The 16,094-nt window shown below is 44.0% G+C and overlaps 1 protein-coding gene across 3 annotated transcripts in view; it reads right to left on the bottom strand.

Annotated features, from left to right (window-relative positions):
• esn (espinas) overlaps positions 1 to 15,759 on the bottom strand; it is a 41,553-nt gene extending 25,794 nt beyond the window's left edge. For 2 of the 3 annotated variants that reach the window (NM_165507.2, NM_001273832.1), the window contains exon 1: positions 3,063 to 3,517. The gene's annotated coding sequence lies outside the window, so the exon portion shown is untranslated. Of the gene's footprint in view, positions 1 to 3,062; positions 3,518 to 14,994 lie in introns of those variants that run through there. The other variant, NM_080251.4, reaches the window with a different exon arrangement.
• Between the last annotated feature and the right edge of the window lie 335 nt (positions 15,760 to 16,094).

The following is a 16,094-nucleotide window of genomic DNA, read 5'->3' as shown; positions in this document are numbered from 1 at the left end:
GCTTCCTTCTGCCTGTTAAATAAAAGTGAAATGCAAGCGGTCGAAGTTCATAGTAAACGAAAGTAGAATTTTAGTTTTGGCAAGTGCATTTAATAAGACTGAAGAAATAAGCTTGCAAACTTCGAAGCAATCATTTTGAATTTATAATAAATCGTTTAACAATTTACTATAATTCCATGAAGGGCTTTGACAAACAACAATTATAATATTTTGATCCCCATTATGAAAGGCTGTATGTGTACTATACAAGCTATACAATTTAGTTTAATTGATAATATTGTATGTATAGCTAATTAACTTAACCTAAATTGGGACTGCCAACTTTTGGGGCGAATGTTTTTTGCCTAACACAAGCCATGTTCGGCAATTAAATGAACGTGTCATGCCATATTGTTTGCTCATTTGTCAAACATCGTGTTGACGGACAGAGGTAATTTGCCAGCACCAAAAACGAAAGTGAAAGGCGGCTGCATTGTGTGCATTGCGATGATGAGGCTTTAAAAAGTGCATTAAAAATCTGCAATGGCAGCGATCTATTTCAGAGAGATTTCAGCACACGACACTCGGATGAGAGGGGTAAATGGAATCGGATTGTGTACATAATTAAATGGCCATGCGTATGAACTGATCCGAGGGGAACTGGACTGGCTGGTTGGACAAACACCAGCCAACACCCTCAATTAGGAGCCGTTGACTCGGGCCAACAGCAAACAAATAAAATCAGGGCCCGGAGGCAAACACTTGGCTTTGTCGTCGAGCTGACACAATGAAAAGTGCAAAGCAGTTGAAAACTGCAACCCAGCTACAGGATTCCTTTCCTCGCATCCGTATCCAATCCATCCCAACCCCCGGAATTACTAAGCTTTCATTAGGAATTATGAATATTGAATGGACCCCATCGCTCCTCCCAGGTTTCTTGCCATCAAATCAGGCAAAAAGCCTTTAGTTTGCATAAGTACTTCGAGCAAATAAGCATTGCAATGTGTGAGTGTGTGTGTGTGAGTGGGGGTGGAGGTGTAAATAATTAAATTCTTAATTATCTCCAACCACCTTCCACCGGCAAAGAATTCCCGCCACTCATAAACTCTCATATGTGAGTGGGGTAGTGGGTGTGTTTTCGGATGCCGACAGTGTCACATTCACTTAATTAGCTTTAATAATTCATATGTGCCGTAGGTGAAACTTTGGCTTTAAGCAGGTGAAAAGTCCACCCCTCCCCCTTGTCGCTAAGTGGAAGTAATGCCTTCCCGACAATGTCATCAGCGTCCTAATGAGCGAATTAGTATTCATTATAAGGTGTCACTTCCTCGCAATTCTATTCCAGCGACCCACGTTTGAATAATTCCCCGGCTTATCGCCCGACGGTGGGCGTGGCGCCGCCCTCGATCCTGTGAGTAGTTGCCAAGCAGAGTGGAAAAATTAAAATAAATTGGCTTTTCAGTCATAGTAGTTGTAGTTTGCAAGTGGTAATGACACCATTGTGGTTTATAGCTGGGTTGCCTGAGGCAATTGTCTCGGGAATTGTGCGGGGTAATCCTAGTCTAGAGGGAACTCGGGCACAGATAGGCCAGGTGATTAAAAGGTCCAATAAAGAAGGTAATTAGGGAGCGAATTTAATTTCTTTGTTGGCTTAACTGAATGAAGTGGTTAGTTTTCTACGTCTTTAATTCTATGAACTATAAATACCCAGAAAACACAGATATCACTGCCCAAATACATTGGCTTTTATCTATAAAGATATATTATTAGGATGGGACAAAAATGGGACACAAAACATTTTTTGACTTGATTAGAACATAAAACGAACAAACGATTTTGAAGAATTAAGCACAGCTCAATAATATGTTCGGCAATCCATGTAGAAGACTTCCATTTAAATAAGAAGACCACCATATAAAGTCATATTCCGATCAGAACCATTGAGGTAGTTGTGTCTAAACCGGCACAGTACGATTTTTCAGAAGAAATAAGTCTATGTTTTCCTGTTTTTCGATCTAAATGAAATCCTGACAAGAGTCCCGCATCCATTTTTATTTAACTCAACAGCTCAAGCAGAAACATCTGACTCAGCTTTAAGGTAGGTTTAAGCAGGGTTGAATTATAACCTTGGCATAGTTTGTATAAATTAAGGAAAAAATATTATAGTTAATAATATTTGGTTTAGTACATTTCGGCGACCAGCAAAATATCTAGCCAAGTATAAATTTTGATAGTTGCCATATGGTTATGGCAAAAAAACAACCTCGACTTTGAGGGCAGCGTACATTCTGTAGGAACTTGATTTGATTAAAAAAAAAAAAAAGATAATGGGATAAAACATGACATTTTAACAAGATCTAAGTAGTCATACTACAAATTACTTCACTGTGCAAAAACGACTTATTCAAACCGTTTTTTACAACAAAGTAAGGTAATAATAATAACAAAACGTAAGCCACTGAATCAAAAAGTAAGTAAGATTTTTACCGAAATAAATTTCATTAAATAGCTTTTGTTTAAAATTTAATAATTTATATTATAGTACAATAAACGAGTCAAAGTTAACTTCCGTTGTCTCAACTAACAATTATTTTTAATAGATTACAAGCTCAAATGACATCTTCGGATTGTCCAACCAGTAAACAATCAAAATTTCGAATTTCCAGGAAGTTGATACCACCCTTATTCACGTTTGCATCGATGAGTGTTAGGAGCAAAACCCTGGACAAAGATTCCTTTGTTGAAAAGGGCTCCTTTTTGCAATTTAATTGTTCCGCACATTAATTCCCCATTCATCGCCTCTTAGTCATTAGGCCAAATCGCCAGGCTGGTAACTCTCTGGTTTCGACGTGAGGCAGGGAGCATTCAAATTAGGCATTCATATCACATATCACCCTCCTGACTCATTACCCTGACCTTCACTAATGTCGGGGTACCACCCACACCATCATGTGCCTCCGAATCAATTACACGCCCATCAGCTTTGGCTTTTGGCCATTTCTTGGCCAACTCCACTTGGCCACTTGATGGCCAGTTGAGACACATACAATTGTCGCGGTAGATGGAAAGTTCATTACGCTTACCGGGAATCGTCGACTTTTCTCGGACCCGGGTTGGGGTGGTTCACTTCTAATCCAATTAGAAATTCCGCCGCTGCACGTACTTTTTGCGGGACTTCTTGTTAGACTTTCACTGGCTCGTTAAGCAATTTGCGCGCCGGAGCGGACCGAAATTCAATTCGAGATGTCACGGGCGACAAACTGGAGGACAAAGAGTCGGCCGGGCAATTCAATTTGCTGGCATTTCAATTTTCAATTTTCACCTTCGTTATTCAATTATGCACACGCGTTTGTGGATTGGAATTCATTAAACACACTCTTGTTGTTCTCGGAACCCTCCTCAATCACCAGAAAGTGCAAGTCGAGGCGGCACGCGAAGAGTTGAGAGTCGTGAGTCGCGAAAGGAAGGTTCGGGAAGGATTGGCTGTCGAGGATACTCCGCCGCACGTTGTGTAGTGCCGCGATAGCAAACCGCAACTGAACTCCGCCTGGAGACGGGCTGTCTGGGCAGGACACTCCATCGTCCTGGCGACTCCGTGTCTGCCGTCGAACTCCGGCGGCGTGGGGGTGCGTGTGTGTGTTGCGCTTTGTTTTGGTTCCGCTTCGAACCGCGTTGCATACGCGCAGGCGCCCCACGAATTTCGCTCTTCGCCGCGTTGCATGCAACATCGCCGGTAAGGCCGCTCTTCGCCGTCCGTTTTGATTGCCCGCACTTGTTTTGATTGGTCTTGCAGCCGCACTTTTTGTGTTATTCGCGGCAATCAGGATTGAATTGATAATCATTTTAATTCGGATTCACGAGCAGCGTCCGAATGAACTGCAGAAATCACTTTTAATTGCCAAGTGAGCAAACAAAACACCCAATCAACTGGATATTATATTCGAAAATAAAATTGGCGACTTACCCGATGCAGTCAGTATTCTTATACGTTCGTTTTATAAACTAAAGCACTTATTGGTAAAACGAAATATTTGATTCACAAATGCATGTATGCTTATCAAAATTCTAATGCAGACTGATTTTGAAACACATTAATAAATATAATACCCTTACTAGCTTATAAAAGTAATTATTTTAAGTTTGGTTTTTAAATAATTTTCTTTAAAAGATCTTCCAGTTTTCTTTCCACAATAATTTACAACAAATTTTATGATTCTATTAAACTATTATATTTCATACTAACATTTTTCAAATTATCAGGTCACGCCAAACCAAGAAATAGTCAAATCAAATACAAATGCACACTTTCTCATAAATATATCATATGTTTCAAGTAATCCTAGTCAATCATCCACTCCATCCTAAGTGGCCATCAATTGGCAAAATGATCACAATGTATGTAAATGCATGGGAATTAAAATCAATCAGTTTTAGTGTTAGTTAAGACCAGGCTATAATGCAGCCACTTAAGGCATCATACGGCGAGGGTCAGTCCGAAAGTGAGGGGGGGGGGGTGGTTACAGTGCCTGAAGGCCAACATTTATGCCACCCCAGAGACTTGGCCATTTACGATGGCTGGTGACCCCGGCAAGTGTCGTCCTTGCGCCCTTCTTGCCCCATTTCTCTTCTGGCTTCTTCCTGCCGGAAACCGCACACGGAAAACCTGGCGAGGGGGCCATCTTGTGGCCAGGACATTGTTTCGCGGTCCTCGGGTGAAGGCGGTCCCGGCAAGAGGGTAGGACAGTCGGGTAGTGGGATAAGCAGCTTGACAACTTTGCTTAAAGTTATTTGCAATTCTTATAAATGTGCATGCGTTACGCGCCGTTGCCCAATTACGTGAGGATGAATGGTGGGTGGCTGGGATGCGGAGGGATTGGGCCATGAATCCGGTGCGAGCATACTTAGCGGCAAAGGTGAAGCTTTCAGCTACCCTTGTGTCCTTGCTGAAGGTGCATTTTTACCCCACAGGATTTGAATGTTTTTTTTTTCTTTTGGCTTTCCTAATTCCTTTATGGGGTGACTAGAGAGGGTGGCTTTCCATTGGGCTGGCAGAATTTGAAATTGAAATTGCCTCTGCAGATTGGCGGCTTTTATTTGAACGGCCAACTTTTATGTCCTCGCTTTTATTCCTCGAACTTCCTCGCTTCTCCCCCGCTGACCAAGTAAATTAATGAGTGTGTGAAAAGCGTTCAGGCCCATTGCCCCATCGTTCAACACGGGACTCGTCATAAAAGCGTCCACTATTAAACAGCAATAACGATTGCCGAAGTCCGATCCAAACCCCCCACTCAGCAAACCCCCCCGTGCCAAATGCCCCACAGTAGTCAACACTTTGTTCGCATGTGTCAGTCGCAATTTTACGAGCGGAATACTTTTGGCAAAAAGTTTTACGTCGACAAGCGGAAATGGCATTTTTACTGGCCATCTAAGCAGCTCCTTTTTCCCCCACCAATTGCCGCACAGATTGTGTCCAGCTGTTTGGGGGGGGGGGGGGGGAGATGCCCCGGATTGAGTTCGCCTTTTGCCTGTTTTTGCCGCCAATGATGGGAAAATTGAAAACTACGACGAATATTCGAAGGGCGCGGGGGTGGAAAGTTGTGGCTGTGAGCGTTTTCTGCTGCAATGGCACAAAAATTGATTTGTTGTCGATTTCGGTGGGACTTCGGTTGTGATTCCGTTTTCAATCTAATTTATGGGCACTGCAAGTGCAAGTAAACATGTGCGACAAACGACCTTATGAAGCCAGAACTTTCTTCTCTCCAAAGCTGTTAAATAAAAATGTTTCTCCTTTTCTATATTTCTCGGTTTATTGGAATTTGAGTGGAGCGGACTGGAGACGAGATCCAGAACGACTGGCACAGGATGTGGTGCCTTTAAGTTGCTTGTCAGCAGCAGAAGCTTCTACCATTTGTCTTCCCCGATTCCCATTCCCATTCCGAATCCGAATCCGAATCCGATTCTGAGTCCGATGAGAACTGCAGACGTGTTGAGTATTTTGCGGGACAGATGCCGAAGCAGCAGATGGAGCAGATACTGATCGTCAGTCAGTGATCGATTGAACTGCATGTGTTATGCCAAATGTGTGGGAAGACTGCGTCGAATTCGCGATGCGCTATGCGAAGAGAATACTTCGAGAGACGTATAAAATATCCCAGCGACAAGAATATATTCCATTATTTCCTTAACATATTATCTATGTCTGCAAAATATTCCATCTTCGCAGTCTGCTCCATATTGGGAGCAATCCTAACGAATCTCCGACCCTGCTCATTAGCATTACTTACATATGCGGGATTCTCCTGAGGTATTCGGTGAACTCTCCAGTGCTCAGCTCATTAGCAGGAATTACCTATGCTTAACCCCTGGAGCTATGTCAAAGCCAAGCTCATGACATTGCCGGAGTCTCGAATCTGATTTCCCGACCTGTTCGCAGACCAACCTTCTTGGTCTGTCTGACTGTCTGTCCACCTACTTAATTATTTAAAGCATTCGCACAATTTTCACAAACATGTTTTTCTTATTCACTTAATTCACTTTTTTCTTTGACAGACGTATCTGAAGTTCAGGAACAGGTTGCCCAGTTGCCCAGACCCAGGTACACCCAATGCAGATACAGGCACACGGATACGGATACAGACCGACTCAGATACAGGTACTTGGAGATACATAGATAGCTGGACTTGGGTTGGAGTTGGAGAGTTGGGGCAGGCATTCCTTAGCTGGAAGCCTCACATTTATGCCAAAGCTAAGTGAACTTGATGCCTTTGCCGTGCCTTTATCTGCAGCCCGCGTATAAGTTGTGAGTTTTTTAATTGCAGTCTAAATGGACTTCAATGAATGCAGGGAGCAGTGGCGACTCCAGGTTGCCAGTTGCAAGTCGCACTGCCACGGCGGCAGTTTATCTTTTGATTGTTGCAGCTCCGTAGCATCGGGCCATTGGAAGCCCTCGAAGGGCTCTCAAGTCCCAGCGACGTCGCCTTTTTCAGTGAACTCGAGTTTTTAATTACAGCAGAAGTGCTTCTGTTCCCGTATCTATCTGAATCCGCTCTCACTCCCCCCGAGAATTCGACCGAGTGTGTGTGTCTCTATTCGAAAGAAATTAAAAGTTCCGCCCGGGCAGGGAAATTGTTTCGCTTTTGTTTTCCCTTTTGGACATGGCTGCTGCTCCTAATACCAGGATTGATGTGGCGCATTAAGAGCGCAAGCAACTGGCAGTGGCCCGGCATTCTGGCCAAGATTGATGAAGCCACTCTAAGCCGCAAGAGCTGCTGTCCCCGACTGTTGTTGCAGTTCTTGCTGCACTGGGAGCACGTACTTTGTTCAACTGCCAATGCGGCATTCCCATCGTCCAATCGCCAACCCATTGCCATGGCCAATGCCAATGTCTTGGCCACATGCCGCGCACGGCCACAATTCGTAAATTTATTAAACGTCAACACGGCACTGAGCCAAATAAACTTGTCTCACGACAACGTCCCCCGGTCCCCTAGCAACCCTGCCTGGCAAGCCTGGCCTTCCGCCCACCACCCCCCTGATTGGCAGACCCCTCGAAGGCTGCCTGGCACGCAGCAAACGGTTAAAATTAATAAAGCATCTTTGCTTTGCCTCGACTTCTTCCTTGTCTCCGGCTTTCGCCAGCAGTGGTACACTGCGAAAAACTTAATTGACTTGCAAGAATGTTTTAAGGTAGAAAATCCTCAGATATCGAAAAGGAAACCATACGAACATACGTACAATTTGAATCAAATTTGAAATGTGGCTCTTTTAGGTCAATATAATGACATTTTGCATACATTTCCTTTTCTCCCAGTGTAAGCCGTTGAGGCAGGGGTAGAGCAGCAGAAACTCTTGGCGACCAGTCTATCTTGGACTCGTCTTACCATTCCCATTTTGCTGCCACTGACCACTTTTTGTGAGTGCTCGCCCCTGCCAACTGAGCAAACAGCTTCAAAGTTGCCACAGACGCAACTTTGGACTGCAGACTGGAGACTCCGGACTACGGAGTCCGTCGTGTGGGCTTCTAACTGTGATATTTATCTGCGAGTGCAATTACCGTTGTATGGGCTCGATTAGGGTCCGGATCGGTGGCAGGGGCTCATAACTCGACCGAGGAAAGTGCAGAAAGCCCCTCTCGACATTCGAGAAATGTGGCGGCACACAAGTCATGGATGCAGATGCAGATGCGGATGCACAGCCCCAGTGGGTGATTCGGCCGGGAGAAGCTGGAACCTCTTCGAATGCCTTGACAAAATGGTCAGCTATCTGGAGGGGACAATCGCTTCTTTGTGTTTTTCAAGAATGGCATCCCGGTTCACCTCTGATTTCATGCAAAGAGTTATGAGCCATTCTACGCCAATATACATAGTTGTACCAAAGACACTAGAATATTTCTAGAATTCTAGTATCTTTGGTTGTACCATATCATTAATAAAAACTGTTTAAGCTTGAACAGCATTCGGATAAATCACTTACCCAAAAACAGTTAAGACATTCCCTTATTTGCCTTGTTTTTGACATTTTAGCAATGTTTCTTTAGAAATTAACATTGCTTTTAACGATTAGCGACAAGAAATCCTAACATACTATAACATACTATTCATCATAGTCCATCATTAACTTGCTACTTTTATCCCAAGACCCCGCAATCCCTAAGCGCAGCTCATTCCGTCAAACAATCCCGTCTAAAATTCCAGAACATTTATCTCCATGTAAATCTGAAGAAATGATTAGAATTTTTTAATAAAGCCAGCTGCCAGAGCATCGAGCTTGTTGCTCCGCCGGGTAATTGCCTCCACGGAGACTTGTACTCCGTTTAGTTGTTGTAATTAAAGTACGAAAATGAACGGGTAACAACAGCAGCAACAACAAGCCCAACAAGCGGCAACAACAAGATGGTCGATTAAGCTGAAGATTCAGGTGAGGAACGGAGCTTTAACAGCAGTGGTCACGTGAATAGAGCCGTGTAAATTGAAGAGGGCAATCAGATGCATACAGCAGTGAGTACATTAATGGTCTAGTTTAATAATATAATCGAAATCCTTATGGGCGTATGATTTTTACATTTTTTAATTAAGAATCCAAACAACCTATTTTCTTTATATTTAGCCACTTCGATTTCTGAACAAGCTAAAGAAAATAAATGCTCATGGTTTTAGTTTTATATTGGATGTAAAATGCTTAGATATACCTTGGAGTTCCTTAAACTAGTCTAGTATTACAATCTTTTTATTTTGTAAGAAATATAGTTTTACATTATTGACCGCAGCTGTGCCTCTGACTTTCCATCGTCCCAAATCCACCCCCCTCTCCATCGCACGCTCTGTGTGGTTACTTCTTGATGATCATGGTGATCAGGCGCAGTACCAACAACATATCGTAATTAGACTAAGAAGCAATTTACAATTTCAACTTTAATCTTGTTAGTTGAGTACGGCCAGCAGCTGAAAGTGAAGTGGATCGTTGCGTGTTCTGGGTCTCAAAAGAGCACTTGGGGTGTGGCTGCCACGCCCCCTGGCCCCTGATCCCGGCCCTTAGCCCCATGTCACCCCCTCCAAAGGGTCAGTTCTTACTCTTGTGCCAGTTGGAAGACGGGTCAGTAGGGAGGAGTAGGAAGAATTGAGTTGTTGGTTTTGGCCGTCTGGAGCTGGATTTGGACCTTGGCTAAGACTGCCCCTTCCTCTCCGCCAGCGACTTTTGTTGACTCTGTGACTTATGTGGCAAATTACAGCGCCTGTGGCTTCCAAGAAGGAATTGAAAAAGCGCCAAATTATCTGCATTGTGTTTTATTGCCGGGCAAGTTTGGACCCTTCCCATCCGACGGATGTGGCACGTCATGGCGCCTAATTGAATTTCGCATGCTCCGTCTCGCTGGATCCTTGGACTAATCCTTGCCGGCGTGTAAGTGATAGCTTTGTTTTGGCTTAAAAATGGCTTCGTATGGGGGTTTCAGTGCGGAGGGTGCGGCAGCTCTGGGCCAGCAATTAATTTCGCACAGACACCGAAACTTTTTGGCTGCAACAAATCCCCGGCACTTCCCAACTTTTCCGCTTTCCACCCAACTGAAAGCTCAACCCGACTCCAGTTGAGTGTGCGGCATAGTTTTGTGTGCAGCTTTTGTGGCCGAGGAGAATCGGACTGGGAGTCCTTGATACTACCGCTTGGCACAAACAATTTACAGGCTCCCAAAAACTTGGCTGTTTATTGTTTATGGCATCATTGTGGCCCATTGTTGCTTGCCAAACTTAAATCCTTTTTACCGCTTTGTTTATGAACTTGCATATAAATTCAAAAATGCTCCACTACAGCAAAAAGTTTTCCGAACACAGATTTCTGGCTTCTCTCTGTGCATGACGATAATCCCCTTTGGTGGCATGTGTTGCATAAATGTCGGAAAATTGCCGCATGCCCCGCAGGAGGTTCGACTGAAAGGCATTAGCATGCATCAAAAATTTTACAGATTTTTCGTCATTAAAATAAGCATCGTTATTATGGAGATTAAGTTGATAGAAACTTTGGCCTAAGCTCTGCACTACTGATCGATGTGGATGGCACTTGCCGAAACTGTAATGATTTGTATATAAGGAAAATAAAATAATATTGAAAACATAGAACACGACGATTGTTAAGCTATTATGTTAAGCTGTTTGCCTTAATATTCATGCATTTCTGTATCATTTAATGGAGATATTTCGTGGCCTAACTATTTGTGGTTCATGCAACAAGGTGAATAATGCATTTAAGACATTAAGACATTTACATAAGTATATTCTCAGAAATAAAATTTAGTTTTCATTTAGTTTTGAAGTGAGAAGTGGTAAACGGTTCAACATTTAGTGCAGTTAATAATCAATAAAGCTCGATCATTATTTAGTAGGCATATAATTGAAGGATTAGGATCCCTAGGATCTATAGTATGATTTCCATATAAGTAATACTTTTTTAAAATATTTATATACAGTATGTCTATTGTGTCAATTTCAAGGAATCTGCAATATCGATTGTTTTTTCGGATGTATTTATTACGTATAAAAGTTACTTTCAGGTATACCTATGTAAAGTTCATTTATCTATTGTATTTCCAGTCGGAGGACACTGTTTTTCCCGTGGATTACCACTCCCATAAAGGCTAGCCCCCAAAAACATCTTATTCCCGGACTGTGTACTTCAAGATGCCCATGGAGCCGTGGAGTTGTTGTCATTGCCGATCGTTACTTTCATTAGGCCCGCTGTTTGCGCACTTGACAATGACAATGACGTATCTGACGAGGCATGTGAAAAATTGCAGATGAACAAAAACCAGAACCGGCTGCTAGCCGCAGAACAACAGCAACTTAAATTGGGTTCTCCTCGGCCAACTTTGTTCAACTTTTTATTCTCGATAGCCATTTAATGAAAGGGTATACTAACCATGACGTGTTCCTTGTAACAGCCCATACAGTACCTATGTAAGCCTGAATTATTGCATATCTATTTACTAAAAAAAAGGGTTAACAATGAAACGCAAATTAGGTAACCCCTTGTGTTTATGAGGTTTCTTGATGAACAAAATGAATTCACCTTAAGCAAAATTGTTCGACCTAACATACAGCTTTTTAAATTATAGACATAATGCTGATTGGTATAACAGCTTAAATACATCTGCTGATGGTAATTGAAATTCATAACACCATAACATTGTAAAAAAGTCCCTGAGACGTTAGTGGAGTAACAGGCGGTAAAGGTCCACTTGCAATTATCTATAATTGAAAATTATCTTTAACTACATAATAAATAATTTCATTGTACAATAGTACTAACAATTAGTTGTGACCCTCAATCTCTGTTAGCCACATCCATCCAAAAAAATTTCTTACACATTCGATGTGAAGCGGCCCCATGAAAGCAAAGCACTTAGTGACAGGTACTTGATAGTCGACTACAGTTGCCTCTGTTTTCTTATCGTTTTGTGCCCGCCTGTTTGTTTAAATGTTGCATTGTGTGCCGGTGGGGAGGGGCCACTAAAGCGTTCATTTGATGAACATTTTACACAGCTGCGGCCACTTGTTCTGCAGAGGAGTAAGGGTCGGAACGGAGGAATGGAGGCCCAGACGTGGGCCTGGTCGAAACGGTGGCCGAGCCCCTCCACTCTCCCAGGCCCAAAATGACTTTGACATTCCTGGGCTGGAGCTGTGGAAGTGCGGAGCTGCCGAGTTGCGAAGCATTCTTTTGTCTGTGGCCAGCGCGATTTGAATTCAATCAAAATGAGGCAGAGACGTGGAAACAATGCCGATAAATTGGCCTCTGGCCCCTGGTTCTTTCTTTATGTTTCCTGTTGCCAATTTCCACCTTAATTTCACAATTTAAATGCACCCAATTGACAGTGCTTGGGGTCGAATTCGGACTCGGAATCGGACTCAGATTCAGCCCAGGCTCCCGAGCACCTCTACTTAAAAGTGGGCTTGTCAGAAATGAATACATGAACTCTGCTGACCGCTCCGTTGCGGTTGCATAGCCAAAAAAAAAAGATTTATGAGCGCATGCGCCGCCGCCCGAGCTGCAGCTCCTTCAGTTTTTCAGCTTTTCAGTTTCAGCTTTTCCTTTTCCTTTGCCCAACTGCGAACTGCGTCGGCAAATGTATCTGTATCTGCTCCCGGGTCCGGGCTGTATCTGTATCTGTACCCGCCGCACCGCCAGCCAATTGACGTTAATTTATGGCACATGCACACACGGCTCTCAGCTCTCAGTTCTCAGGTTTTGGCTTTCGGCCTAACAAGCCCCGCAGTCCCGTCCCATAAAGCAAAACCCAATTGCAAAAACAAAAGAGCTCTGCGACTTATGAACTGCTTATGAGTATTTATTTATTTTTATAGAAATAATCAGAGAGGCAGGCAAATTTATGGACCACATCAGCAGTCATGCCATAAAAGGCGCGGCGAGGCTTCGGTTGCGTAATTCCCGATTCCTGGACCCCAACTCGCAATAAATGGGGCAGGGTCTCCAAAACTCGATTCGTAGCCAGATTCGCAACACCAGTTTTCAGGCGCAGGATCGCAGCAGAGCCAACCTTATCAGGGTCCACTGAAAGCGCTGACATGTTTAATTTTCAAGTCGAGATGATAAAAGTTGTGCTCACTGTCAAAACAAAAATCAGACGAGGGTCGATCGAGGACTAGCTCGAATGTGTATGATTCCTTTCACTTTTCGGAGATAAGTACGCAACTCATTTTTGAATACAAGATGTGTAGGTATCTCTTTAAAAATTAGCATTATAGGGCAAGGTTTTTATTACCTTACCTTTGGAACATCTACTATATCAAGACCACTATAAAGAAACCTTGCAGAATATTAAGTATCACAGAAGGTGCCTTTTTTAAGTGCTTTAAATTGCTAGTTATTTAAATACACTCACACGTTAAAGGCCTCAACAATCCTCTCTTTGTAAGTCAAGGGAACTGATTCTGTCTGCATTAAGCACCCAGCAATGTTTTATTCCAGCCAAATATCAGTTGTGTAACTAAAGACCCTCCCCTCGGTCCGAATTTACCTGCTTAACCACACAGTCAGCGACAGCTGAATCCGCCCGAGATATCCACTTTAAATCGCATTTGCTGGCGACAAATGGTGGCAGCTTCTGTAGCGCCAAATTTTATGGCCTGTCAGCGATCCGAAAATCGAAATTTTAAGCAAGGGAGGGACGTGAGGGTAACACTTATCGGCTCTTTAAATACGTAAGCTCCAAGCGGATCGGATAAGAGGACTCGATGGTGGCTTAGGTGGCCGAGTTGGAGGAGGTGGTTGCACAATTCGGTTTTAGTGTCACTTATGGTCAAACGCTGTCGATTTGCCTAAGCGGCAAAGACACAATTTATGCCATAGTCAATTTATTGGCGGTTGAGATAAACCTGTGTGACTGGATTTTCGATCTGCGAAAGAGGCTGTTAACATAGCCATAGCCACCCACTCGAAAATCAGCCCATTAAAATTGCAAACGGATTAAGCCACTTGGTTGTAAAACAACTTTGGTTTAAGGTAAGTGCTGCTTAATTTATCAATTAATAAGGAATTTCGAGGCAATCATAATAAAGTTTTGACTTCTTGAAAACGAAAATTTCAAAGAGATATCAAGATGTTTGCTGTTCAATTGTTAAGCATTTAGCAAATGGAGTAAACATACTAAACGTTGAACAAAATGAATATTAGCGTTTTGCATGCGTTTTAGTAGCGCTTTTCGTGCGTTTTGCGCGCGACTTCTGCCGCCCCGACAGACGTCCTTTTATTTTCGTTTCGATTCGGTTTTGGCCCGCTTACTGCGCTTATCTCAGATTGTGGGGCCAGCAAACAAACTGCCAACAACTGTCGATTTTTTCAATCTGGACAGTAAAATTACATGCAAATCCAATTAAGTTGTTAACTCTTCGACGATCCCATTCCCGCGCCCCTCCGTTGTCCCGCTTTCGTTTGTTTTCGCAATTTATTTTAATTCTTTTCCGTATTGTTCGCGTCCTGGGTCCTGGCTCTACGAATCGGGGAAGGACGAGGTCCGAGGGCCGAGAGTTAAGCTCTTTGAGGTCAGTGTGGCGCGCTTTTAATGAGCAAGTGCAAGCGGTTTGGAAATCGGAGAAGGTATAGAATGGTGTGGCATGGTATGGAATGGTATTGTGTGGGAATCGATGGATTGGGTGGTGGACGGGGGGTGCTCCAAAGTGTTGGCATTACTGGTCTGCAACTCAGGCCGAGATTAAATCACTGTTGTCTGTAGCCGGCCAATTACTCGCTTATTTACAATGCACAAAAACACAAGAAACACAAGAAACCAAACAGAAAAAGGCGCGCGGAAAAGTCAAACTAAATTGCCGGCTTAGTTCGGTTTCATTTTGGCTCTCGGCCTTATCGTATATCTAGCGACTAAATATAATTGGCAATTTAAAGCAAATCGCCTGGGCTTAAATTAAAATCAATTGACAGTCACAGTCGCAGTGCGGCAATTGCCTGCCCCGCCCCCGCCCATTAAGCTGGCCATCGTATGGAGGTACTTACCAGTTCTCGGTGCACCGCCAATCGGCTTAATCCCAGTTGAGGCGATTTGGGGCTAGTCTATAATTGAAAACGCATTACCTGAGTGGCGCACACGCACATATCACCGACACAACACAGTTGCAGCCGCGGATTGGAATGTTGCGTTAAAAGCACAAATTTATGGGAAGTTAAAGAGTGATTTTCACGCTTTAATTACCGCCAGTAAGCAAAACTAATAATAGTCCTAGGCCCCGGCGCATTCCCATTCCTGAGACCCGATTCTGTGTTCTACGCTCTTCGCCGCTCGTTTCTTTCTTCCCCGCCCGATTCTCCGCTCACGCAGCAGCAGCGGCTGCCAACGACCTGGACCTGGCCAGAAGAACGCGCTCTGCAGAAGACGCTCTGCAGAAGACTGGTCTGCGGGCTATGGGCTGCTACCTCGGTTACCTTTCGAAAACTGCAACCGTGTAAACTGCGAAATTTCTTCGCTACGTATTGTTGTTCTTGCGTTTGGTTTTCCCGCGACCCGCGGCGCTTTTTTGGCTTAATTTATTGCCGTTTTGTCAGCTTGGCAGCGACTTTAATGCCTTCTTTACACCAGGCGGTAGCGTATCGCTTCCACATCGCGAAATCCGCACTCGTCCCAACTCTGAAACTCTGGAACTCTGGAGCTCTGGAGCTCTGGAGCTCTGGATCTCTGGGTCCCGACCCGTTTCTGCGATCGGGGTTCTGCAGTCCGAGAGTTCGCGATCGAGTTCTGCTCGCGTCGAGCTTGCTTTCCGCACTGGCCAGCTTGGCTTGGTAATTCCAGCCGAGCCGATGGGATGGGCTTTCGGCCAGGTTGGCTCCTCTCGCAACGAGTTTTTATTTCATTTTTCAGCCTCCTCCGCCCGGCTGCGTGCATCTTCCCGTTCTGCGCTCCACTGGATGTGCCAGTTTTTTGCAGCTTTGCTCGGTTAGAATGCGATATCGCCTCGTGGGCATATGGTTTAATGAGAGCAGGTTGCACGACCAGGGTTGCCAGATGCGGCGCGGAAGGCGCTTATGTCCTTGTTGCCAGCCGCACATACATCGTCGGCTTAGTCCCACCTCAGAAGGCAGCTATTGAGCTCTTTGGCACT

This window comes from Drosophila melanogaster, chromosome 2R, assembly GCF_000001215.4.
Source record: "Drosophila melanogaster chromosome 2R".
In the NCBI taxonomy this organism is placed as follows: domain Eukaryota; kingdom Metazoa; phylum Arthropoda; class Insecta; order Diptera; family Drosophilidae; genus Drosophila; species Drosophila melanogaster.
This window is presented reverse-complemented; position numbering and strand designations above follow the sequence as displayed.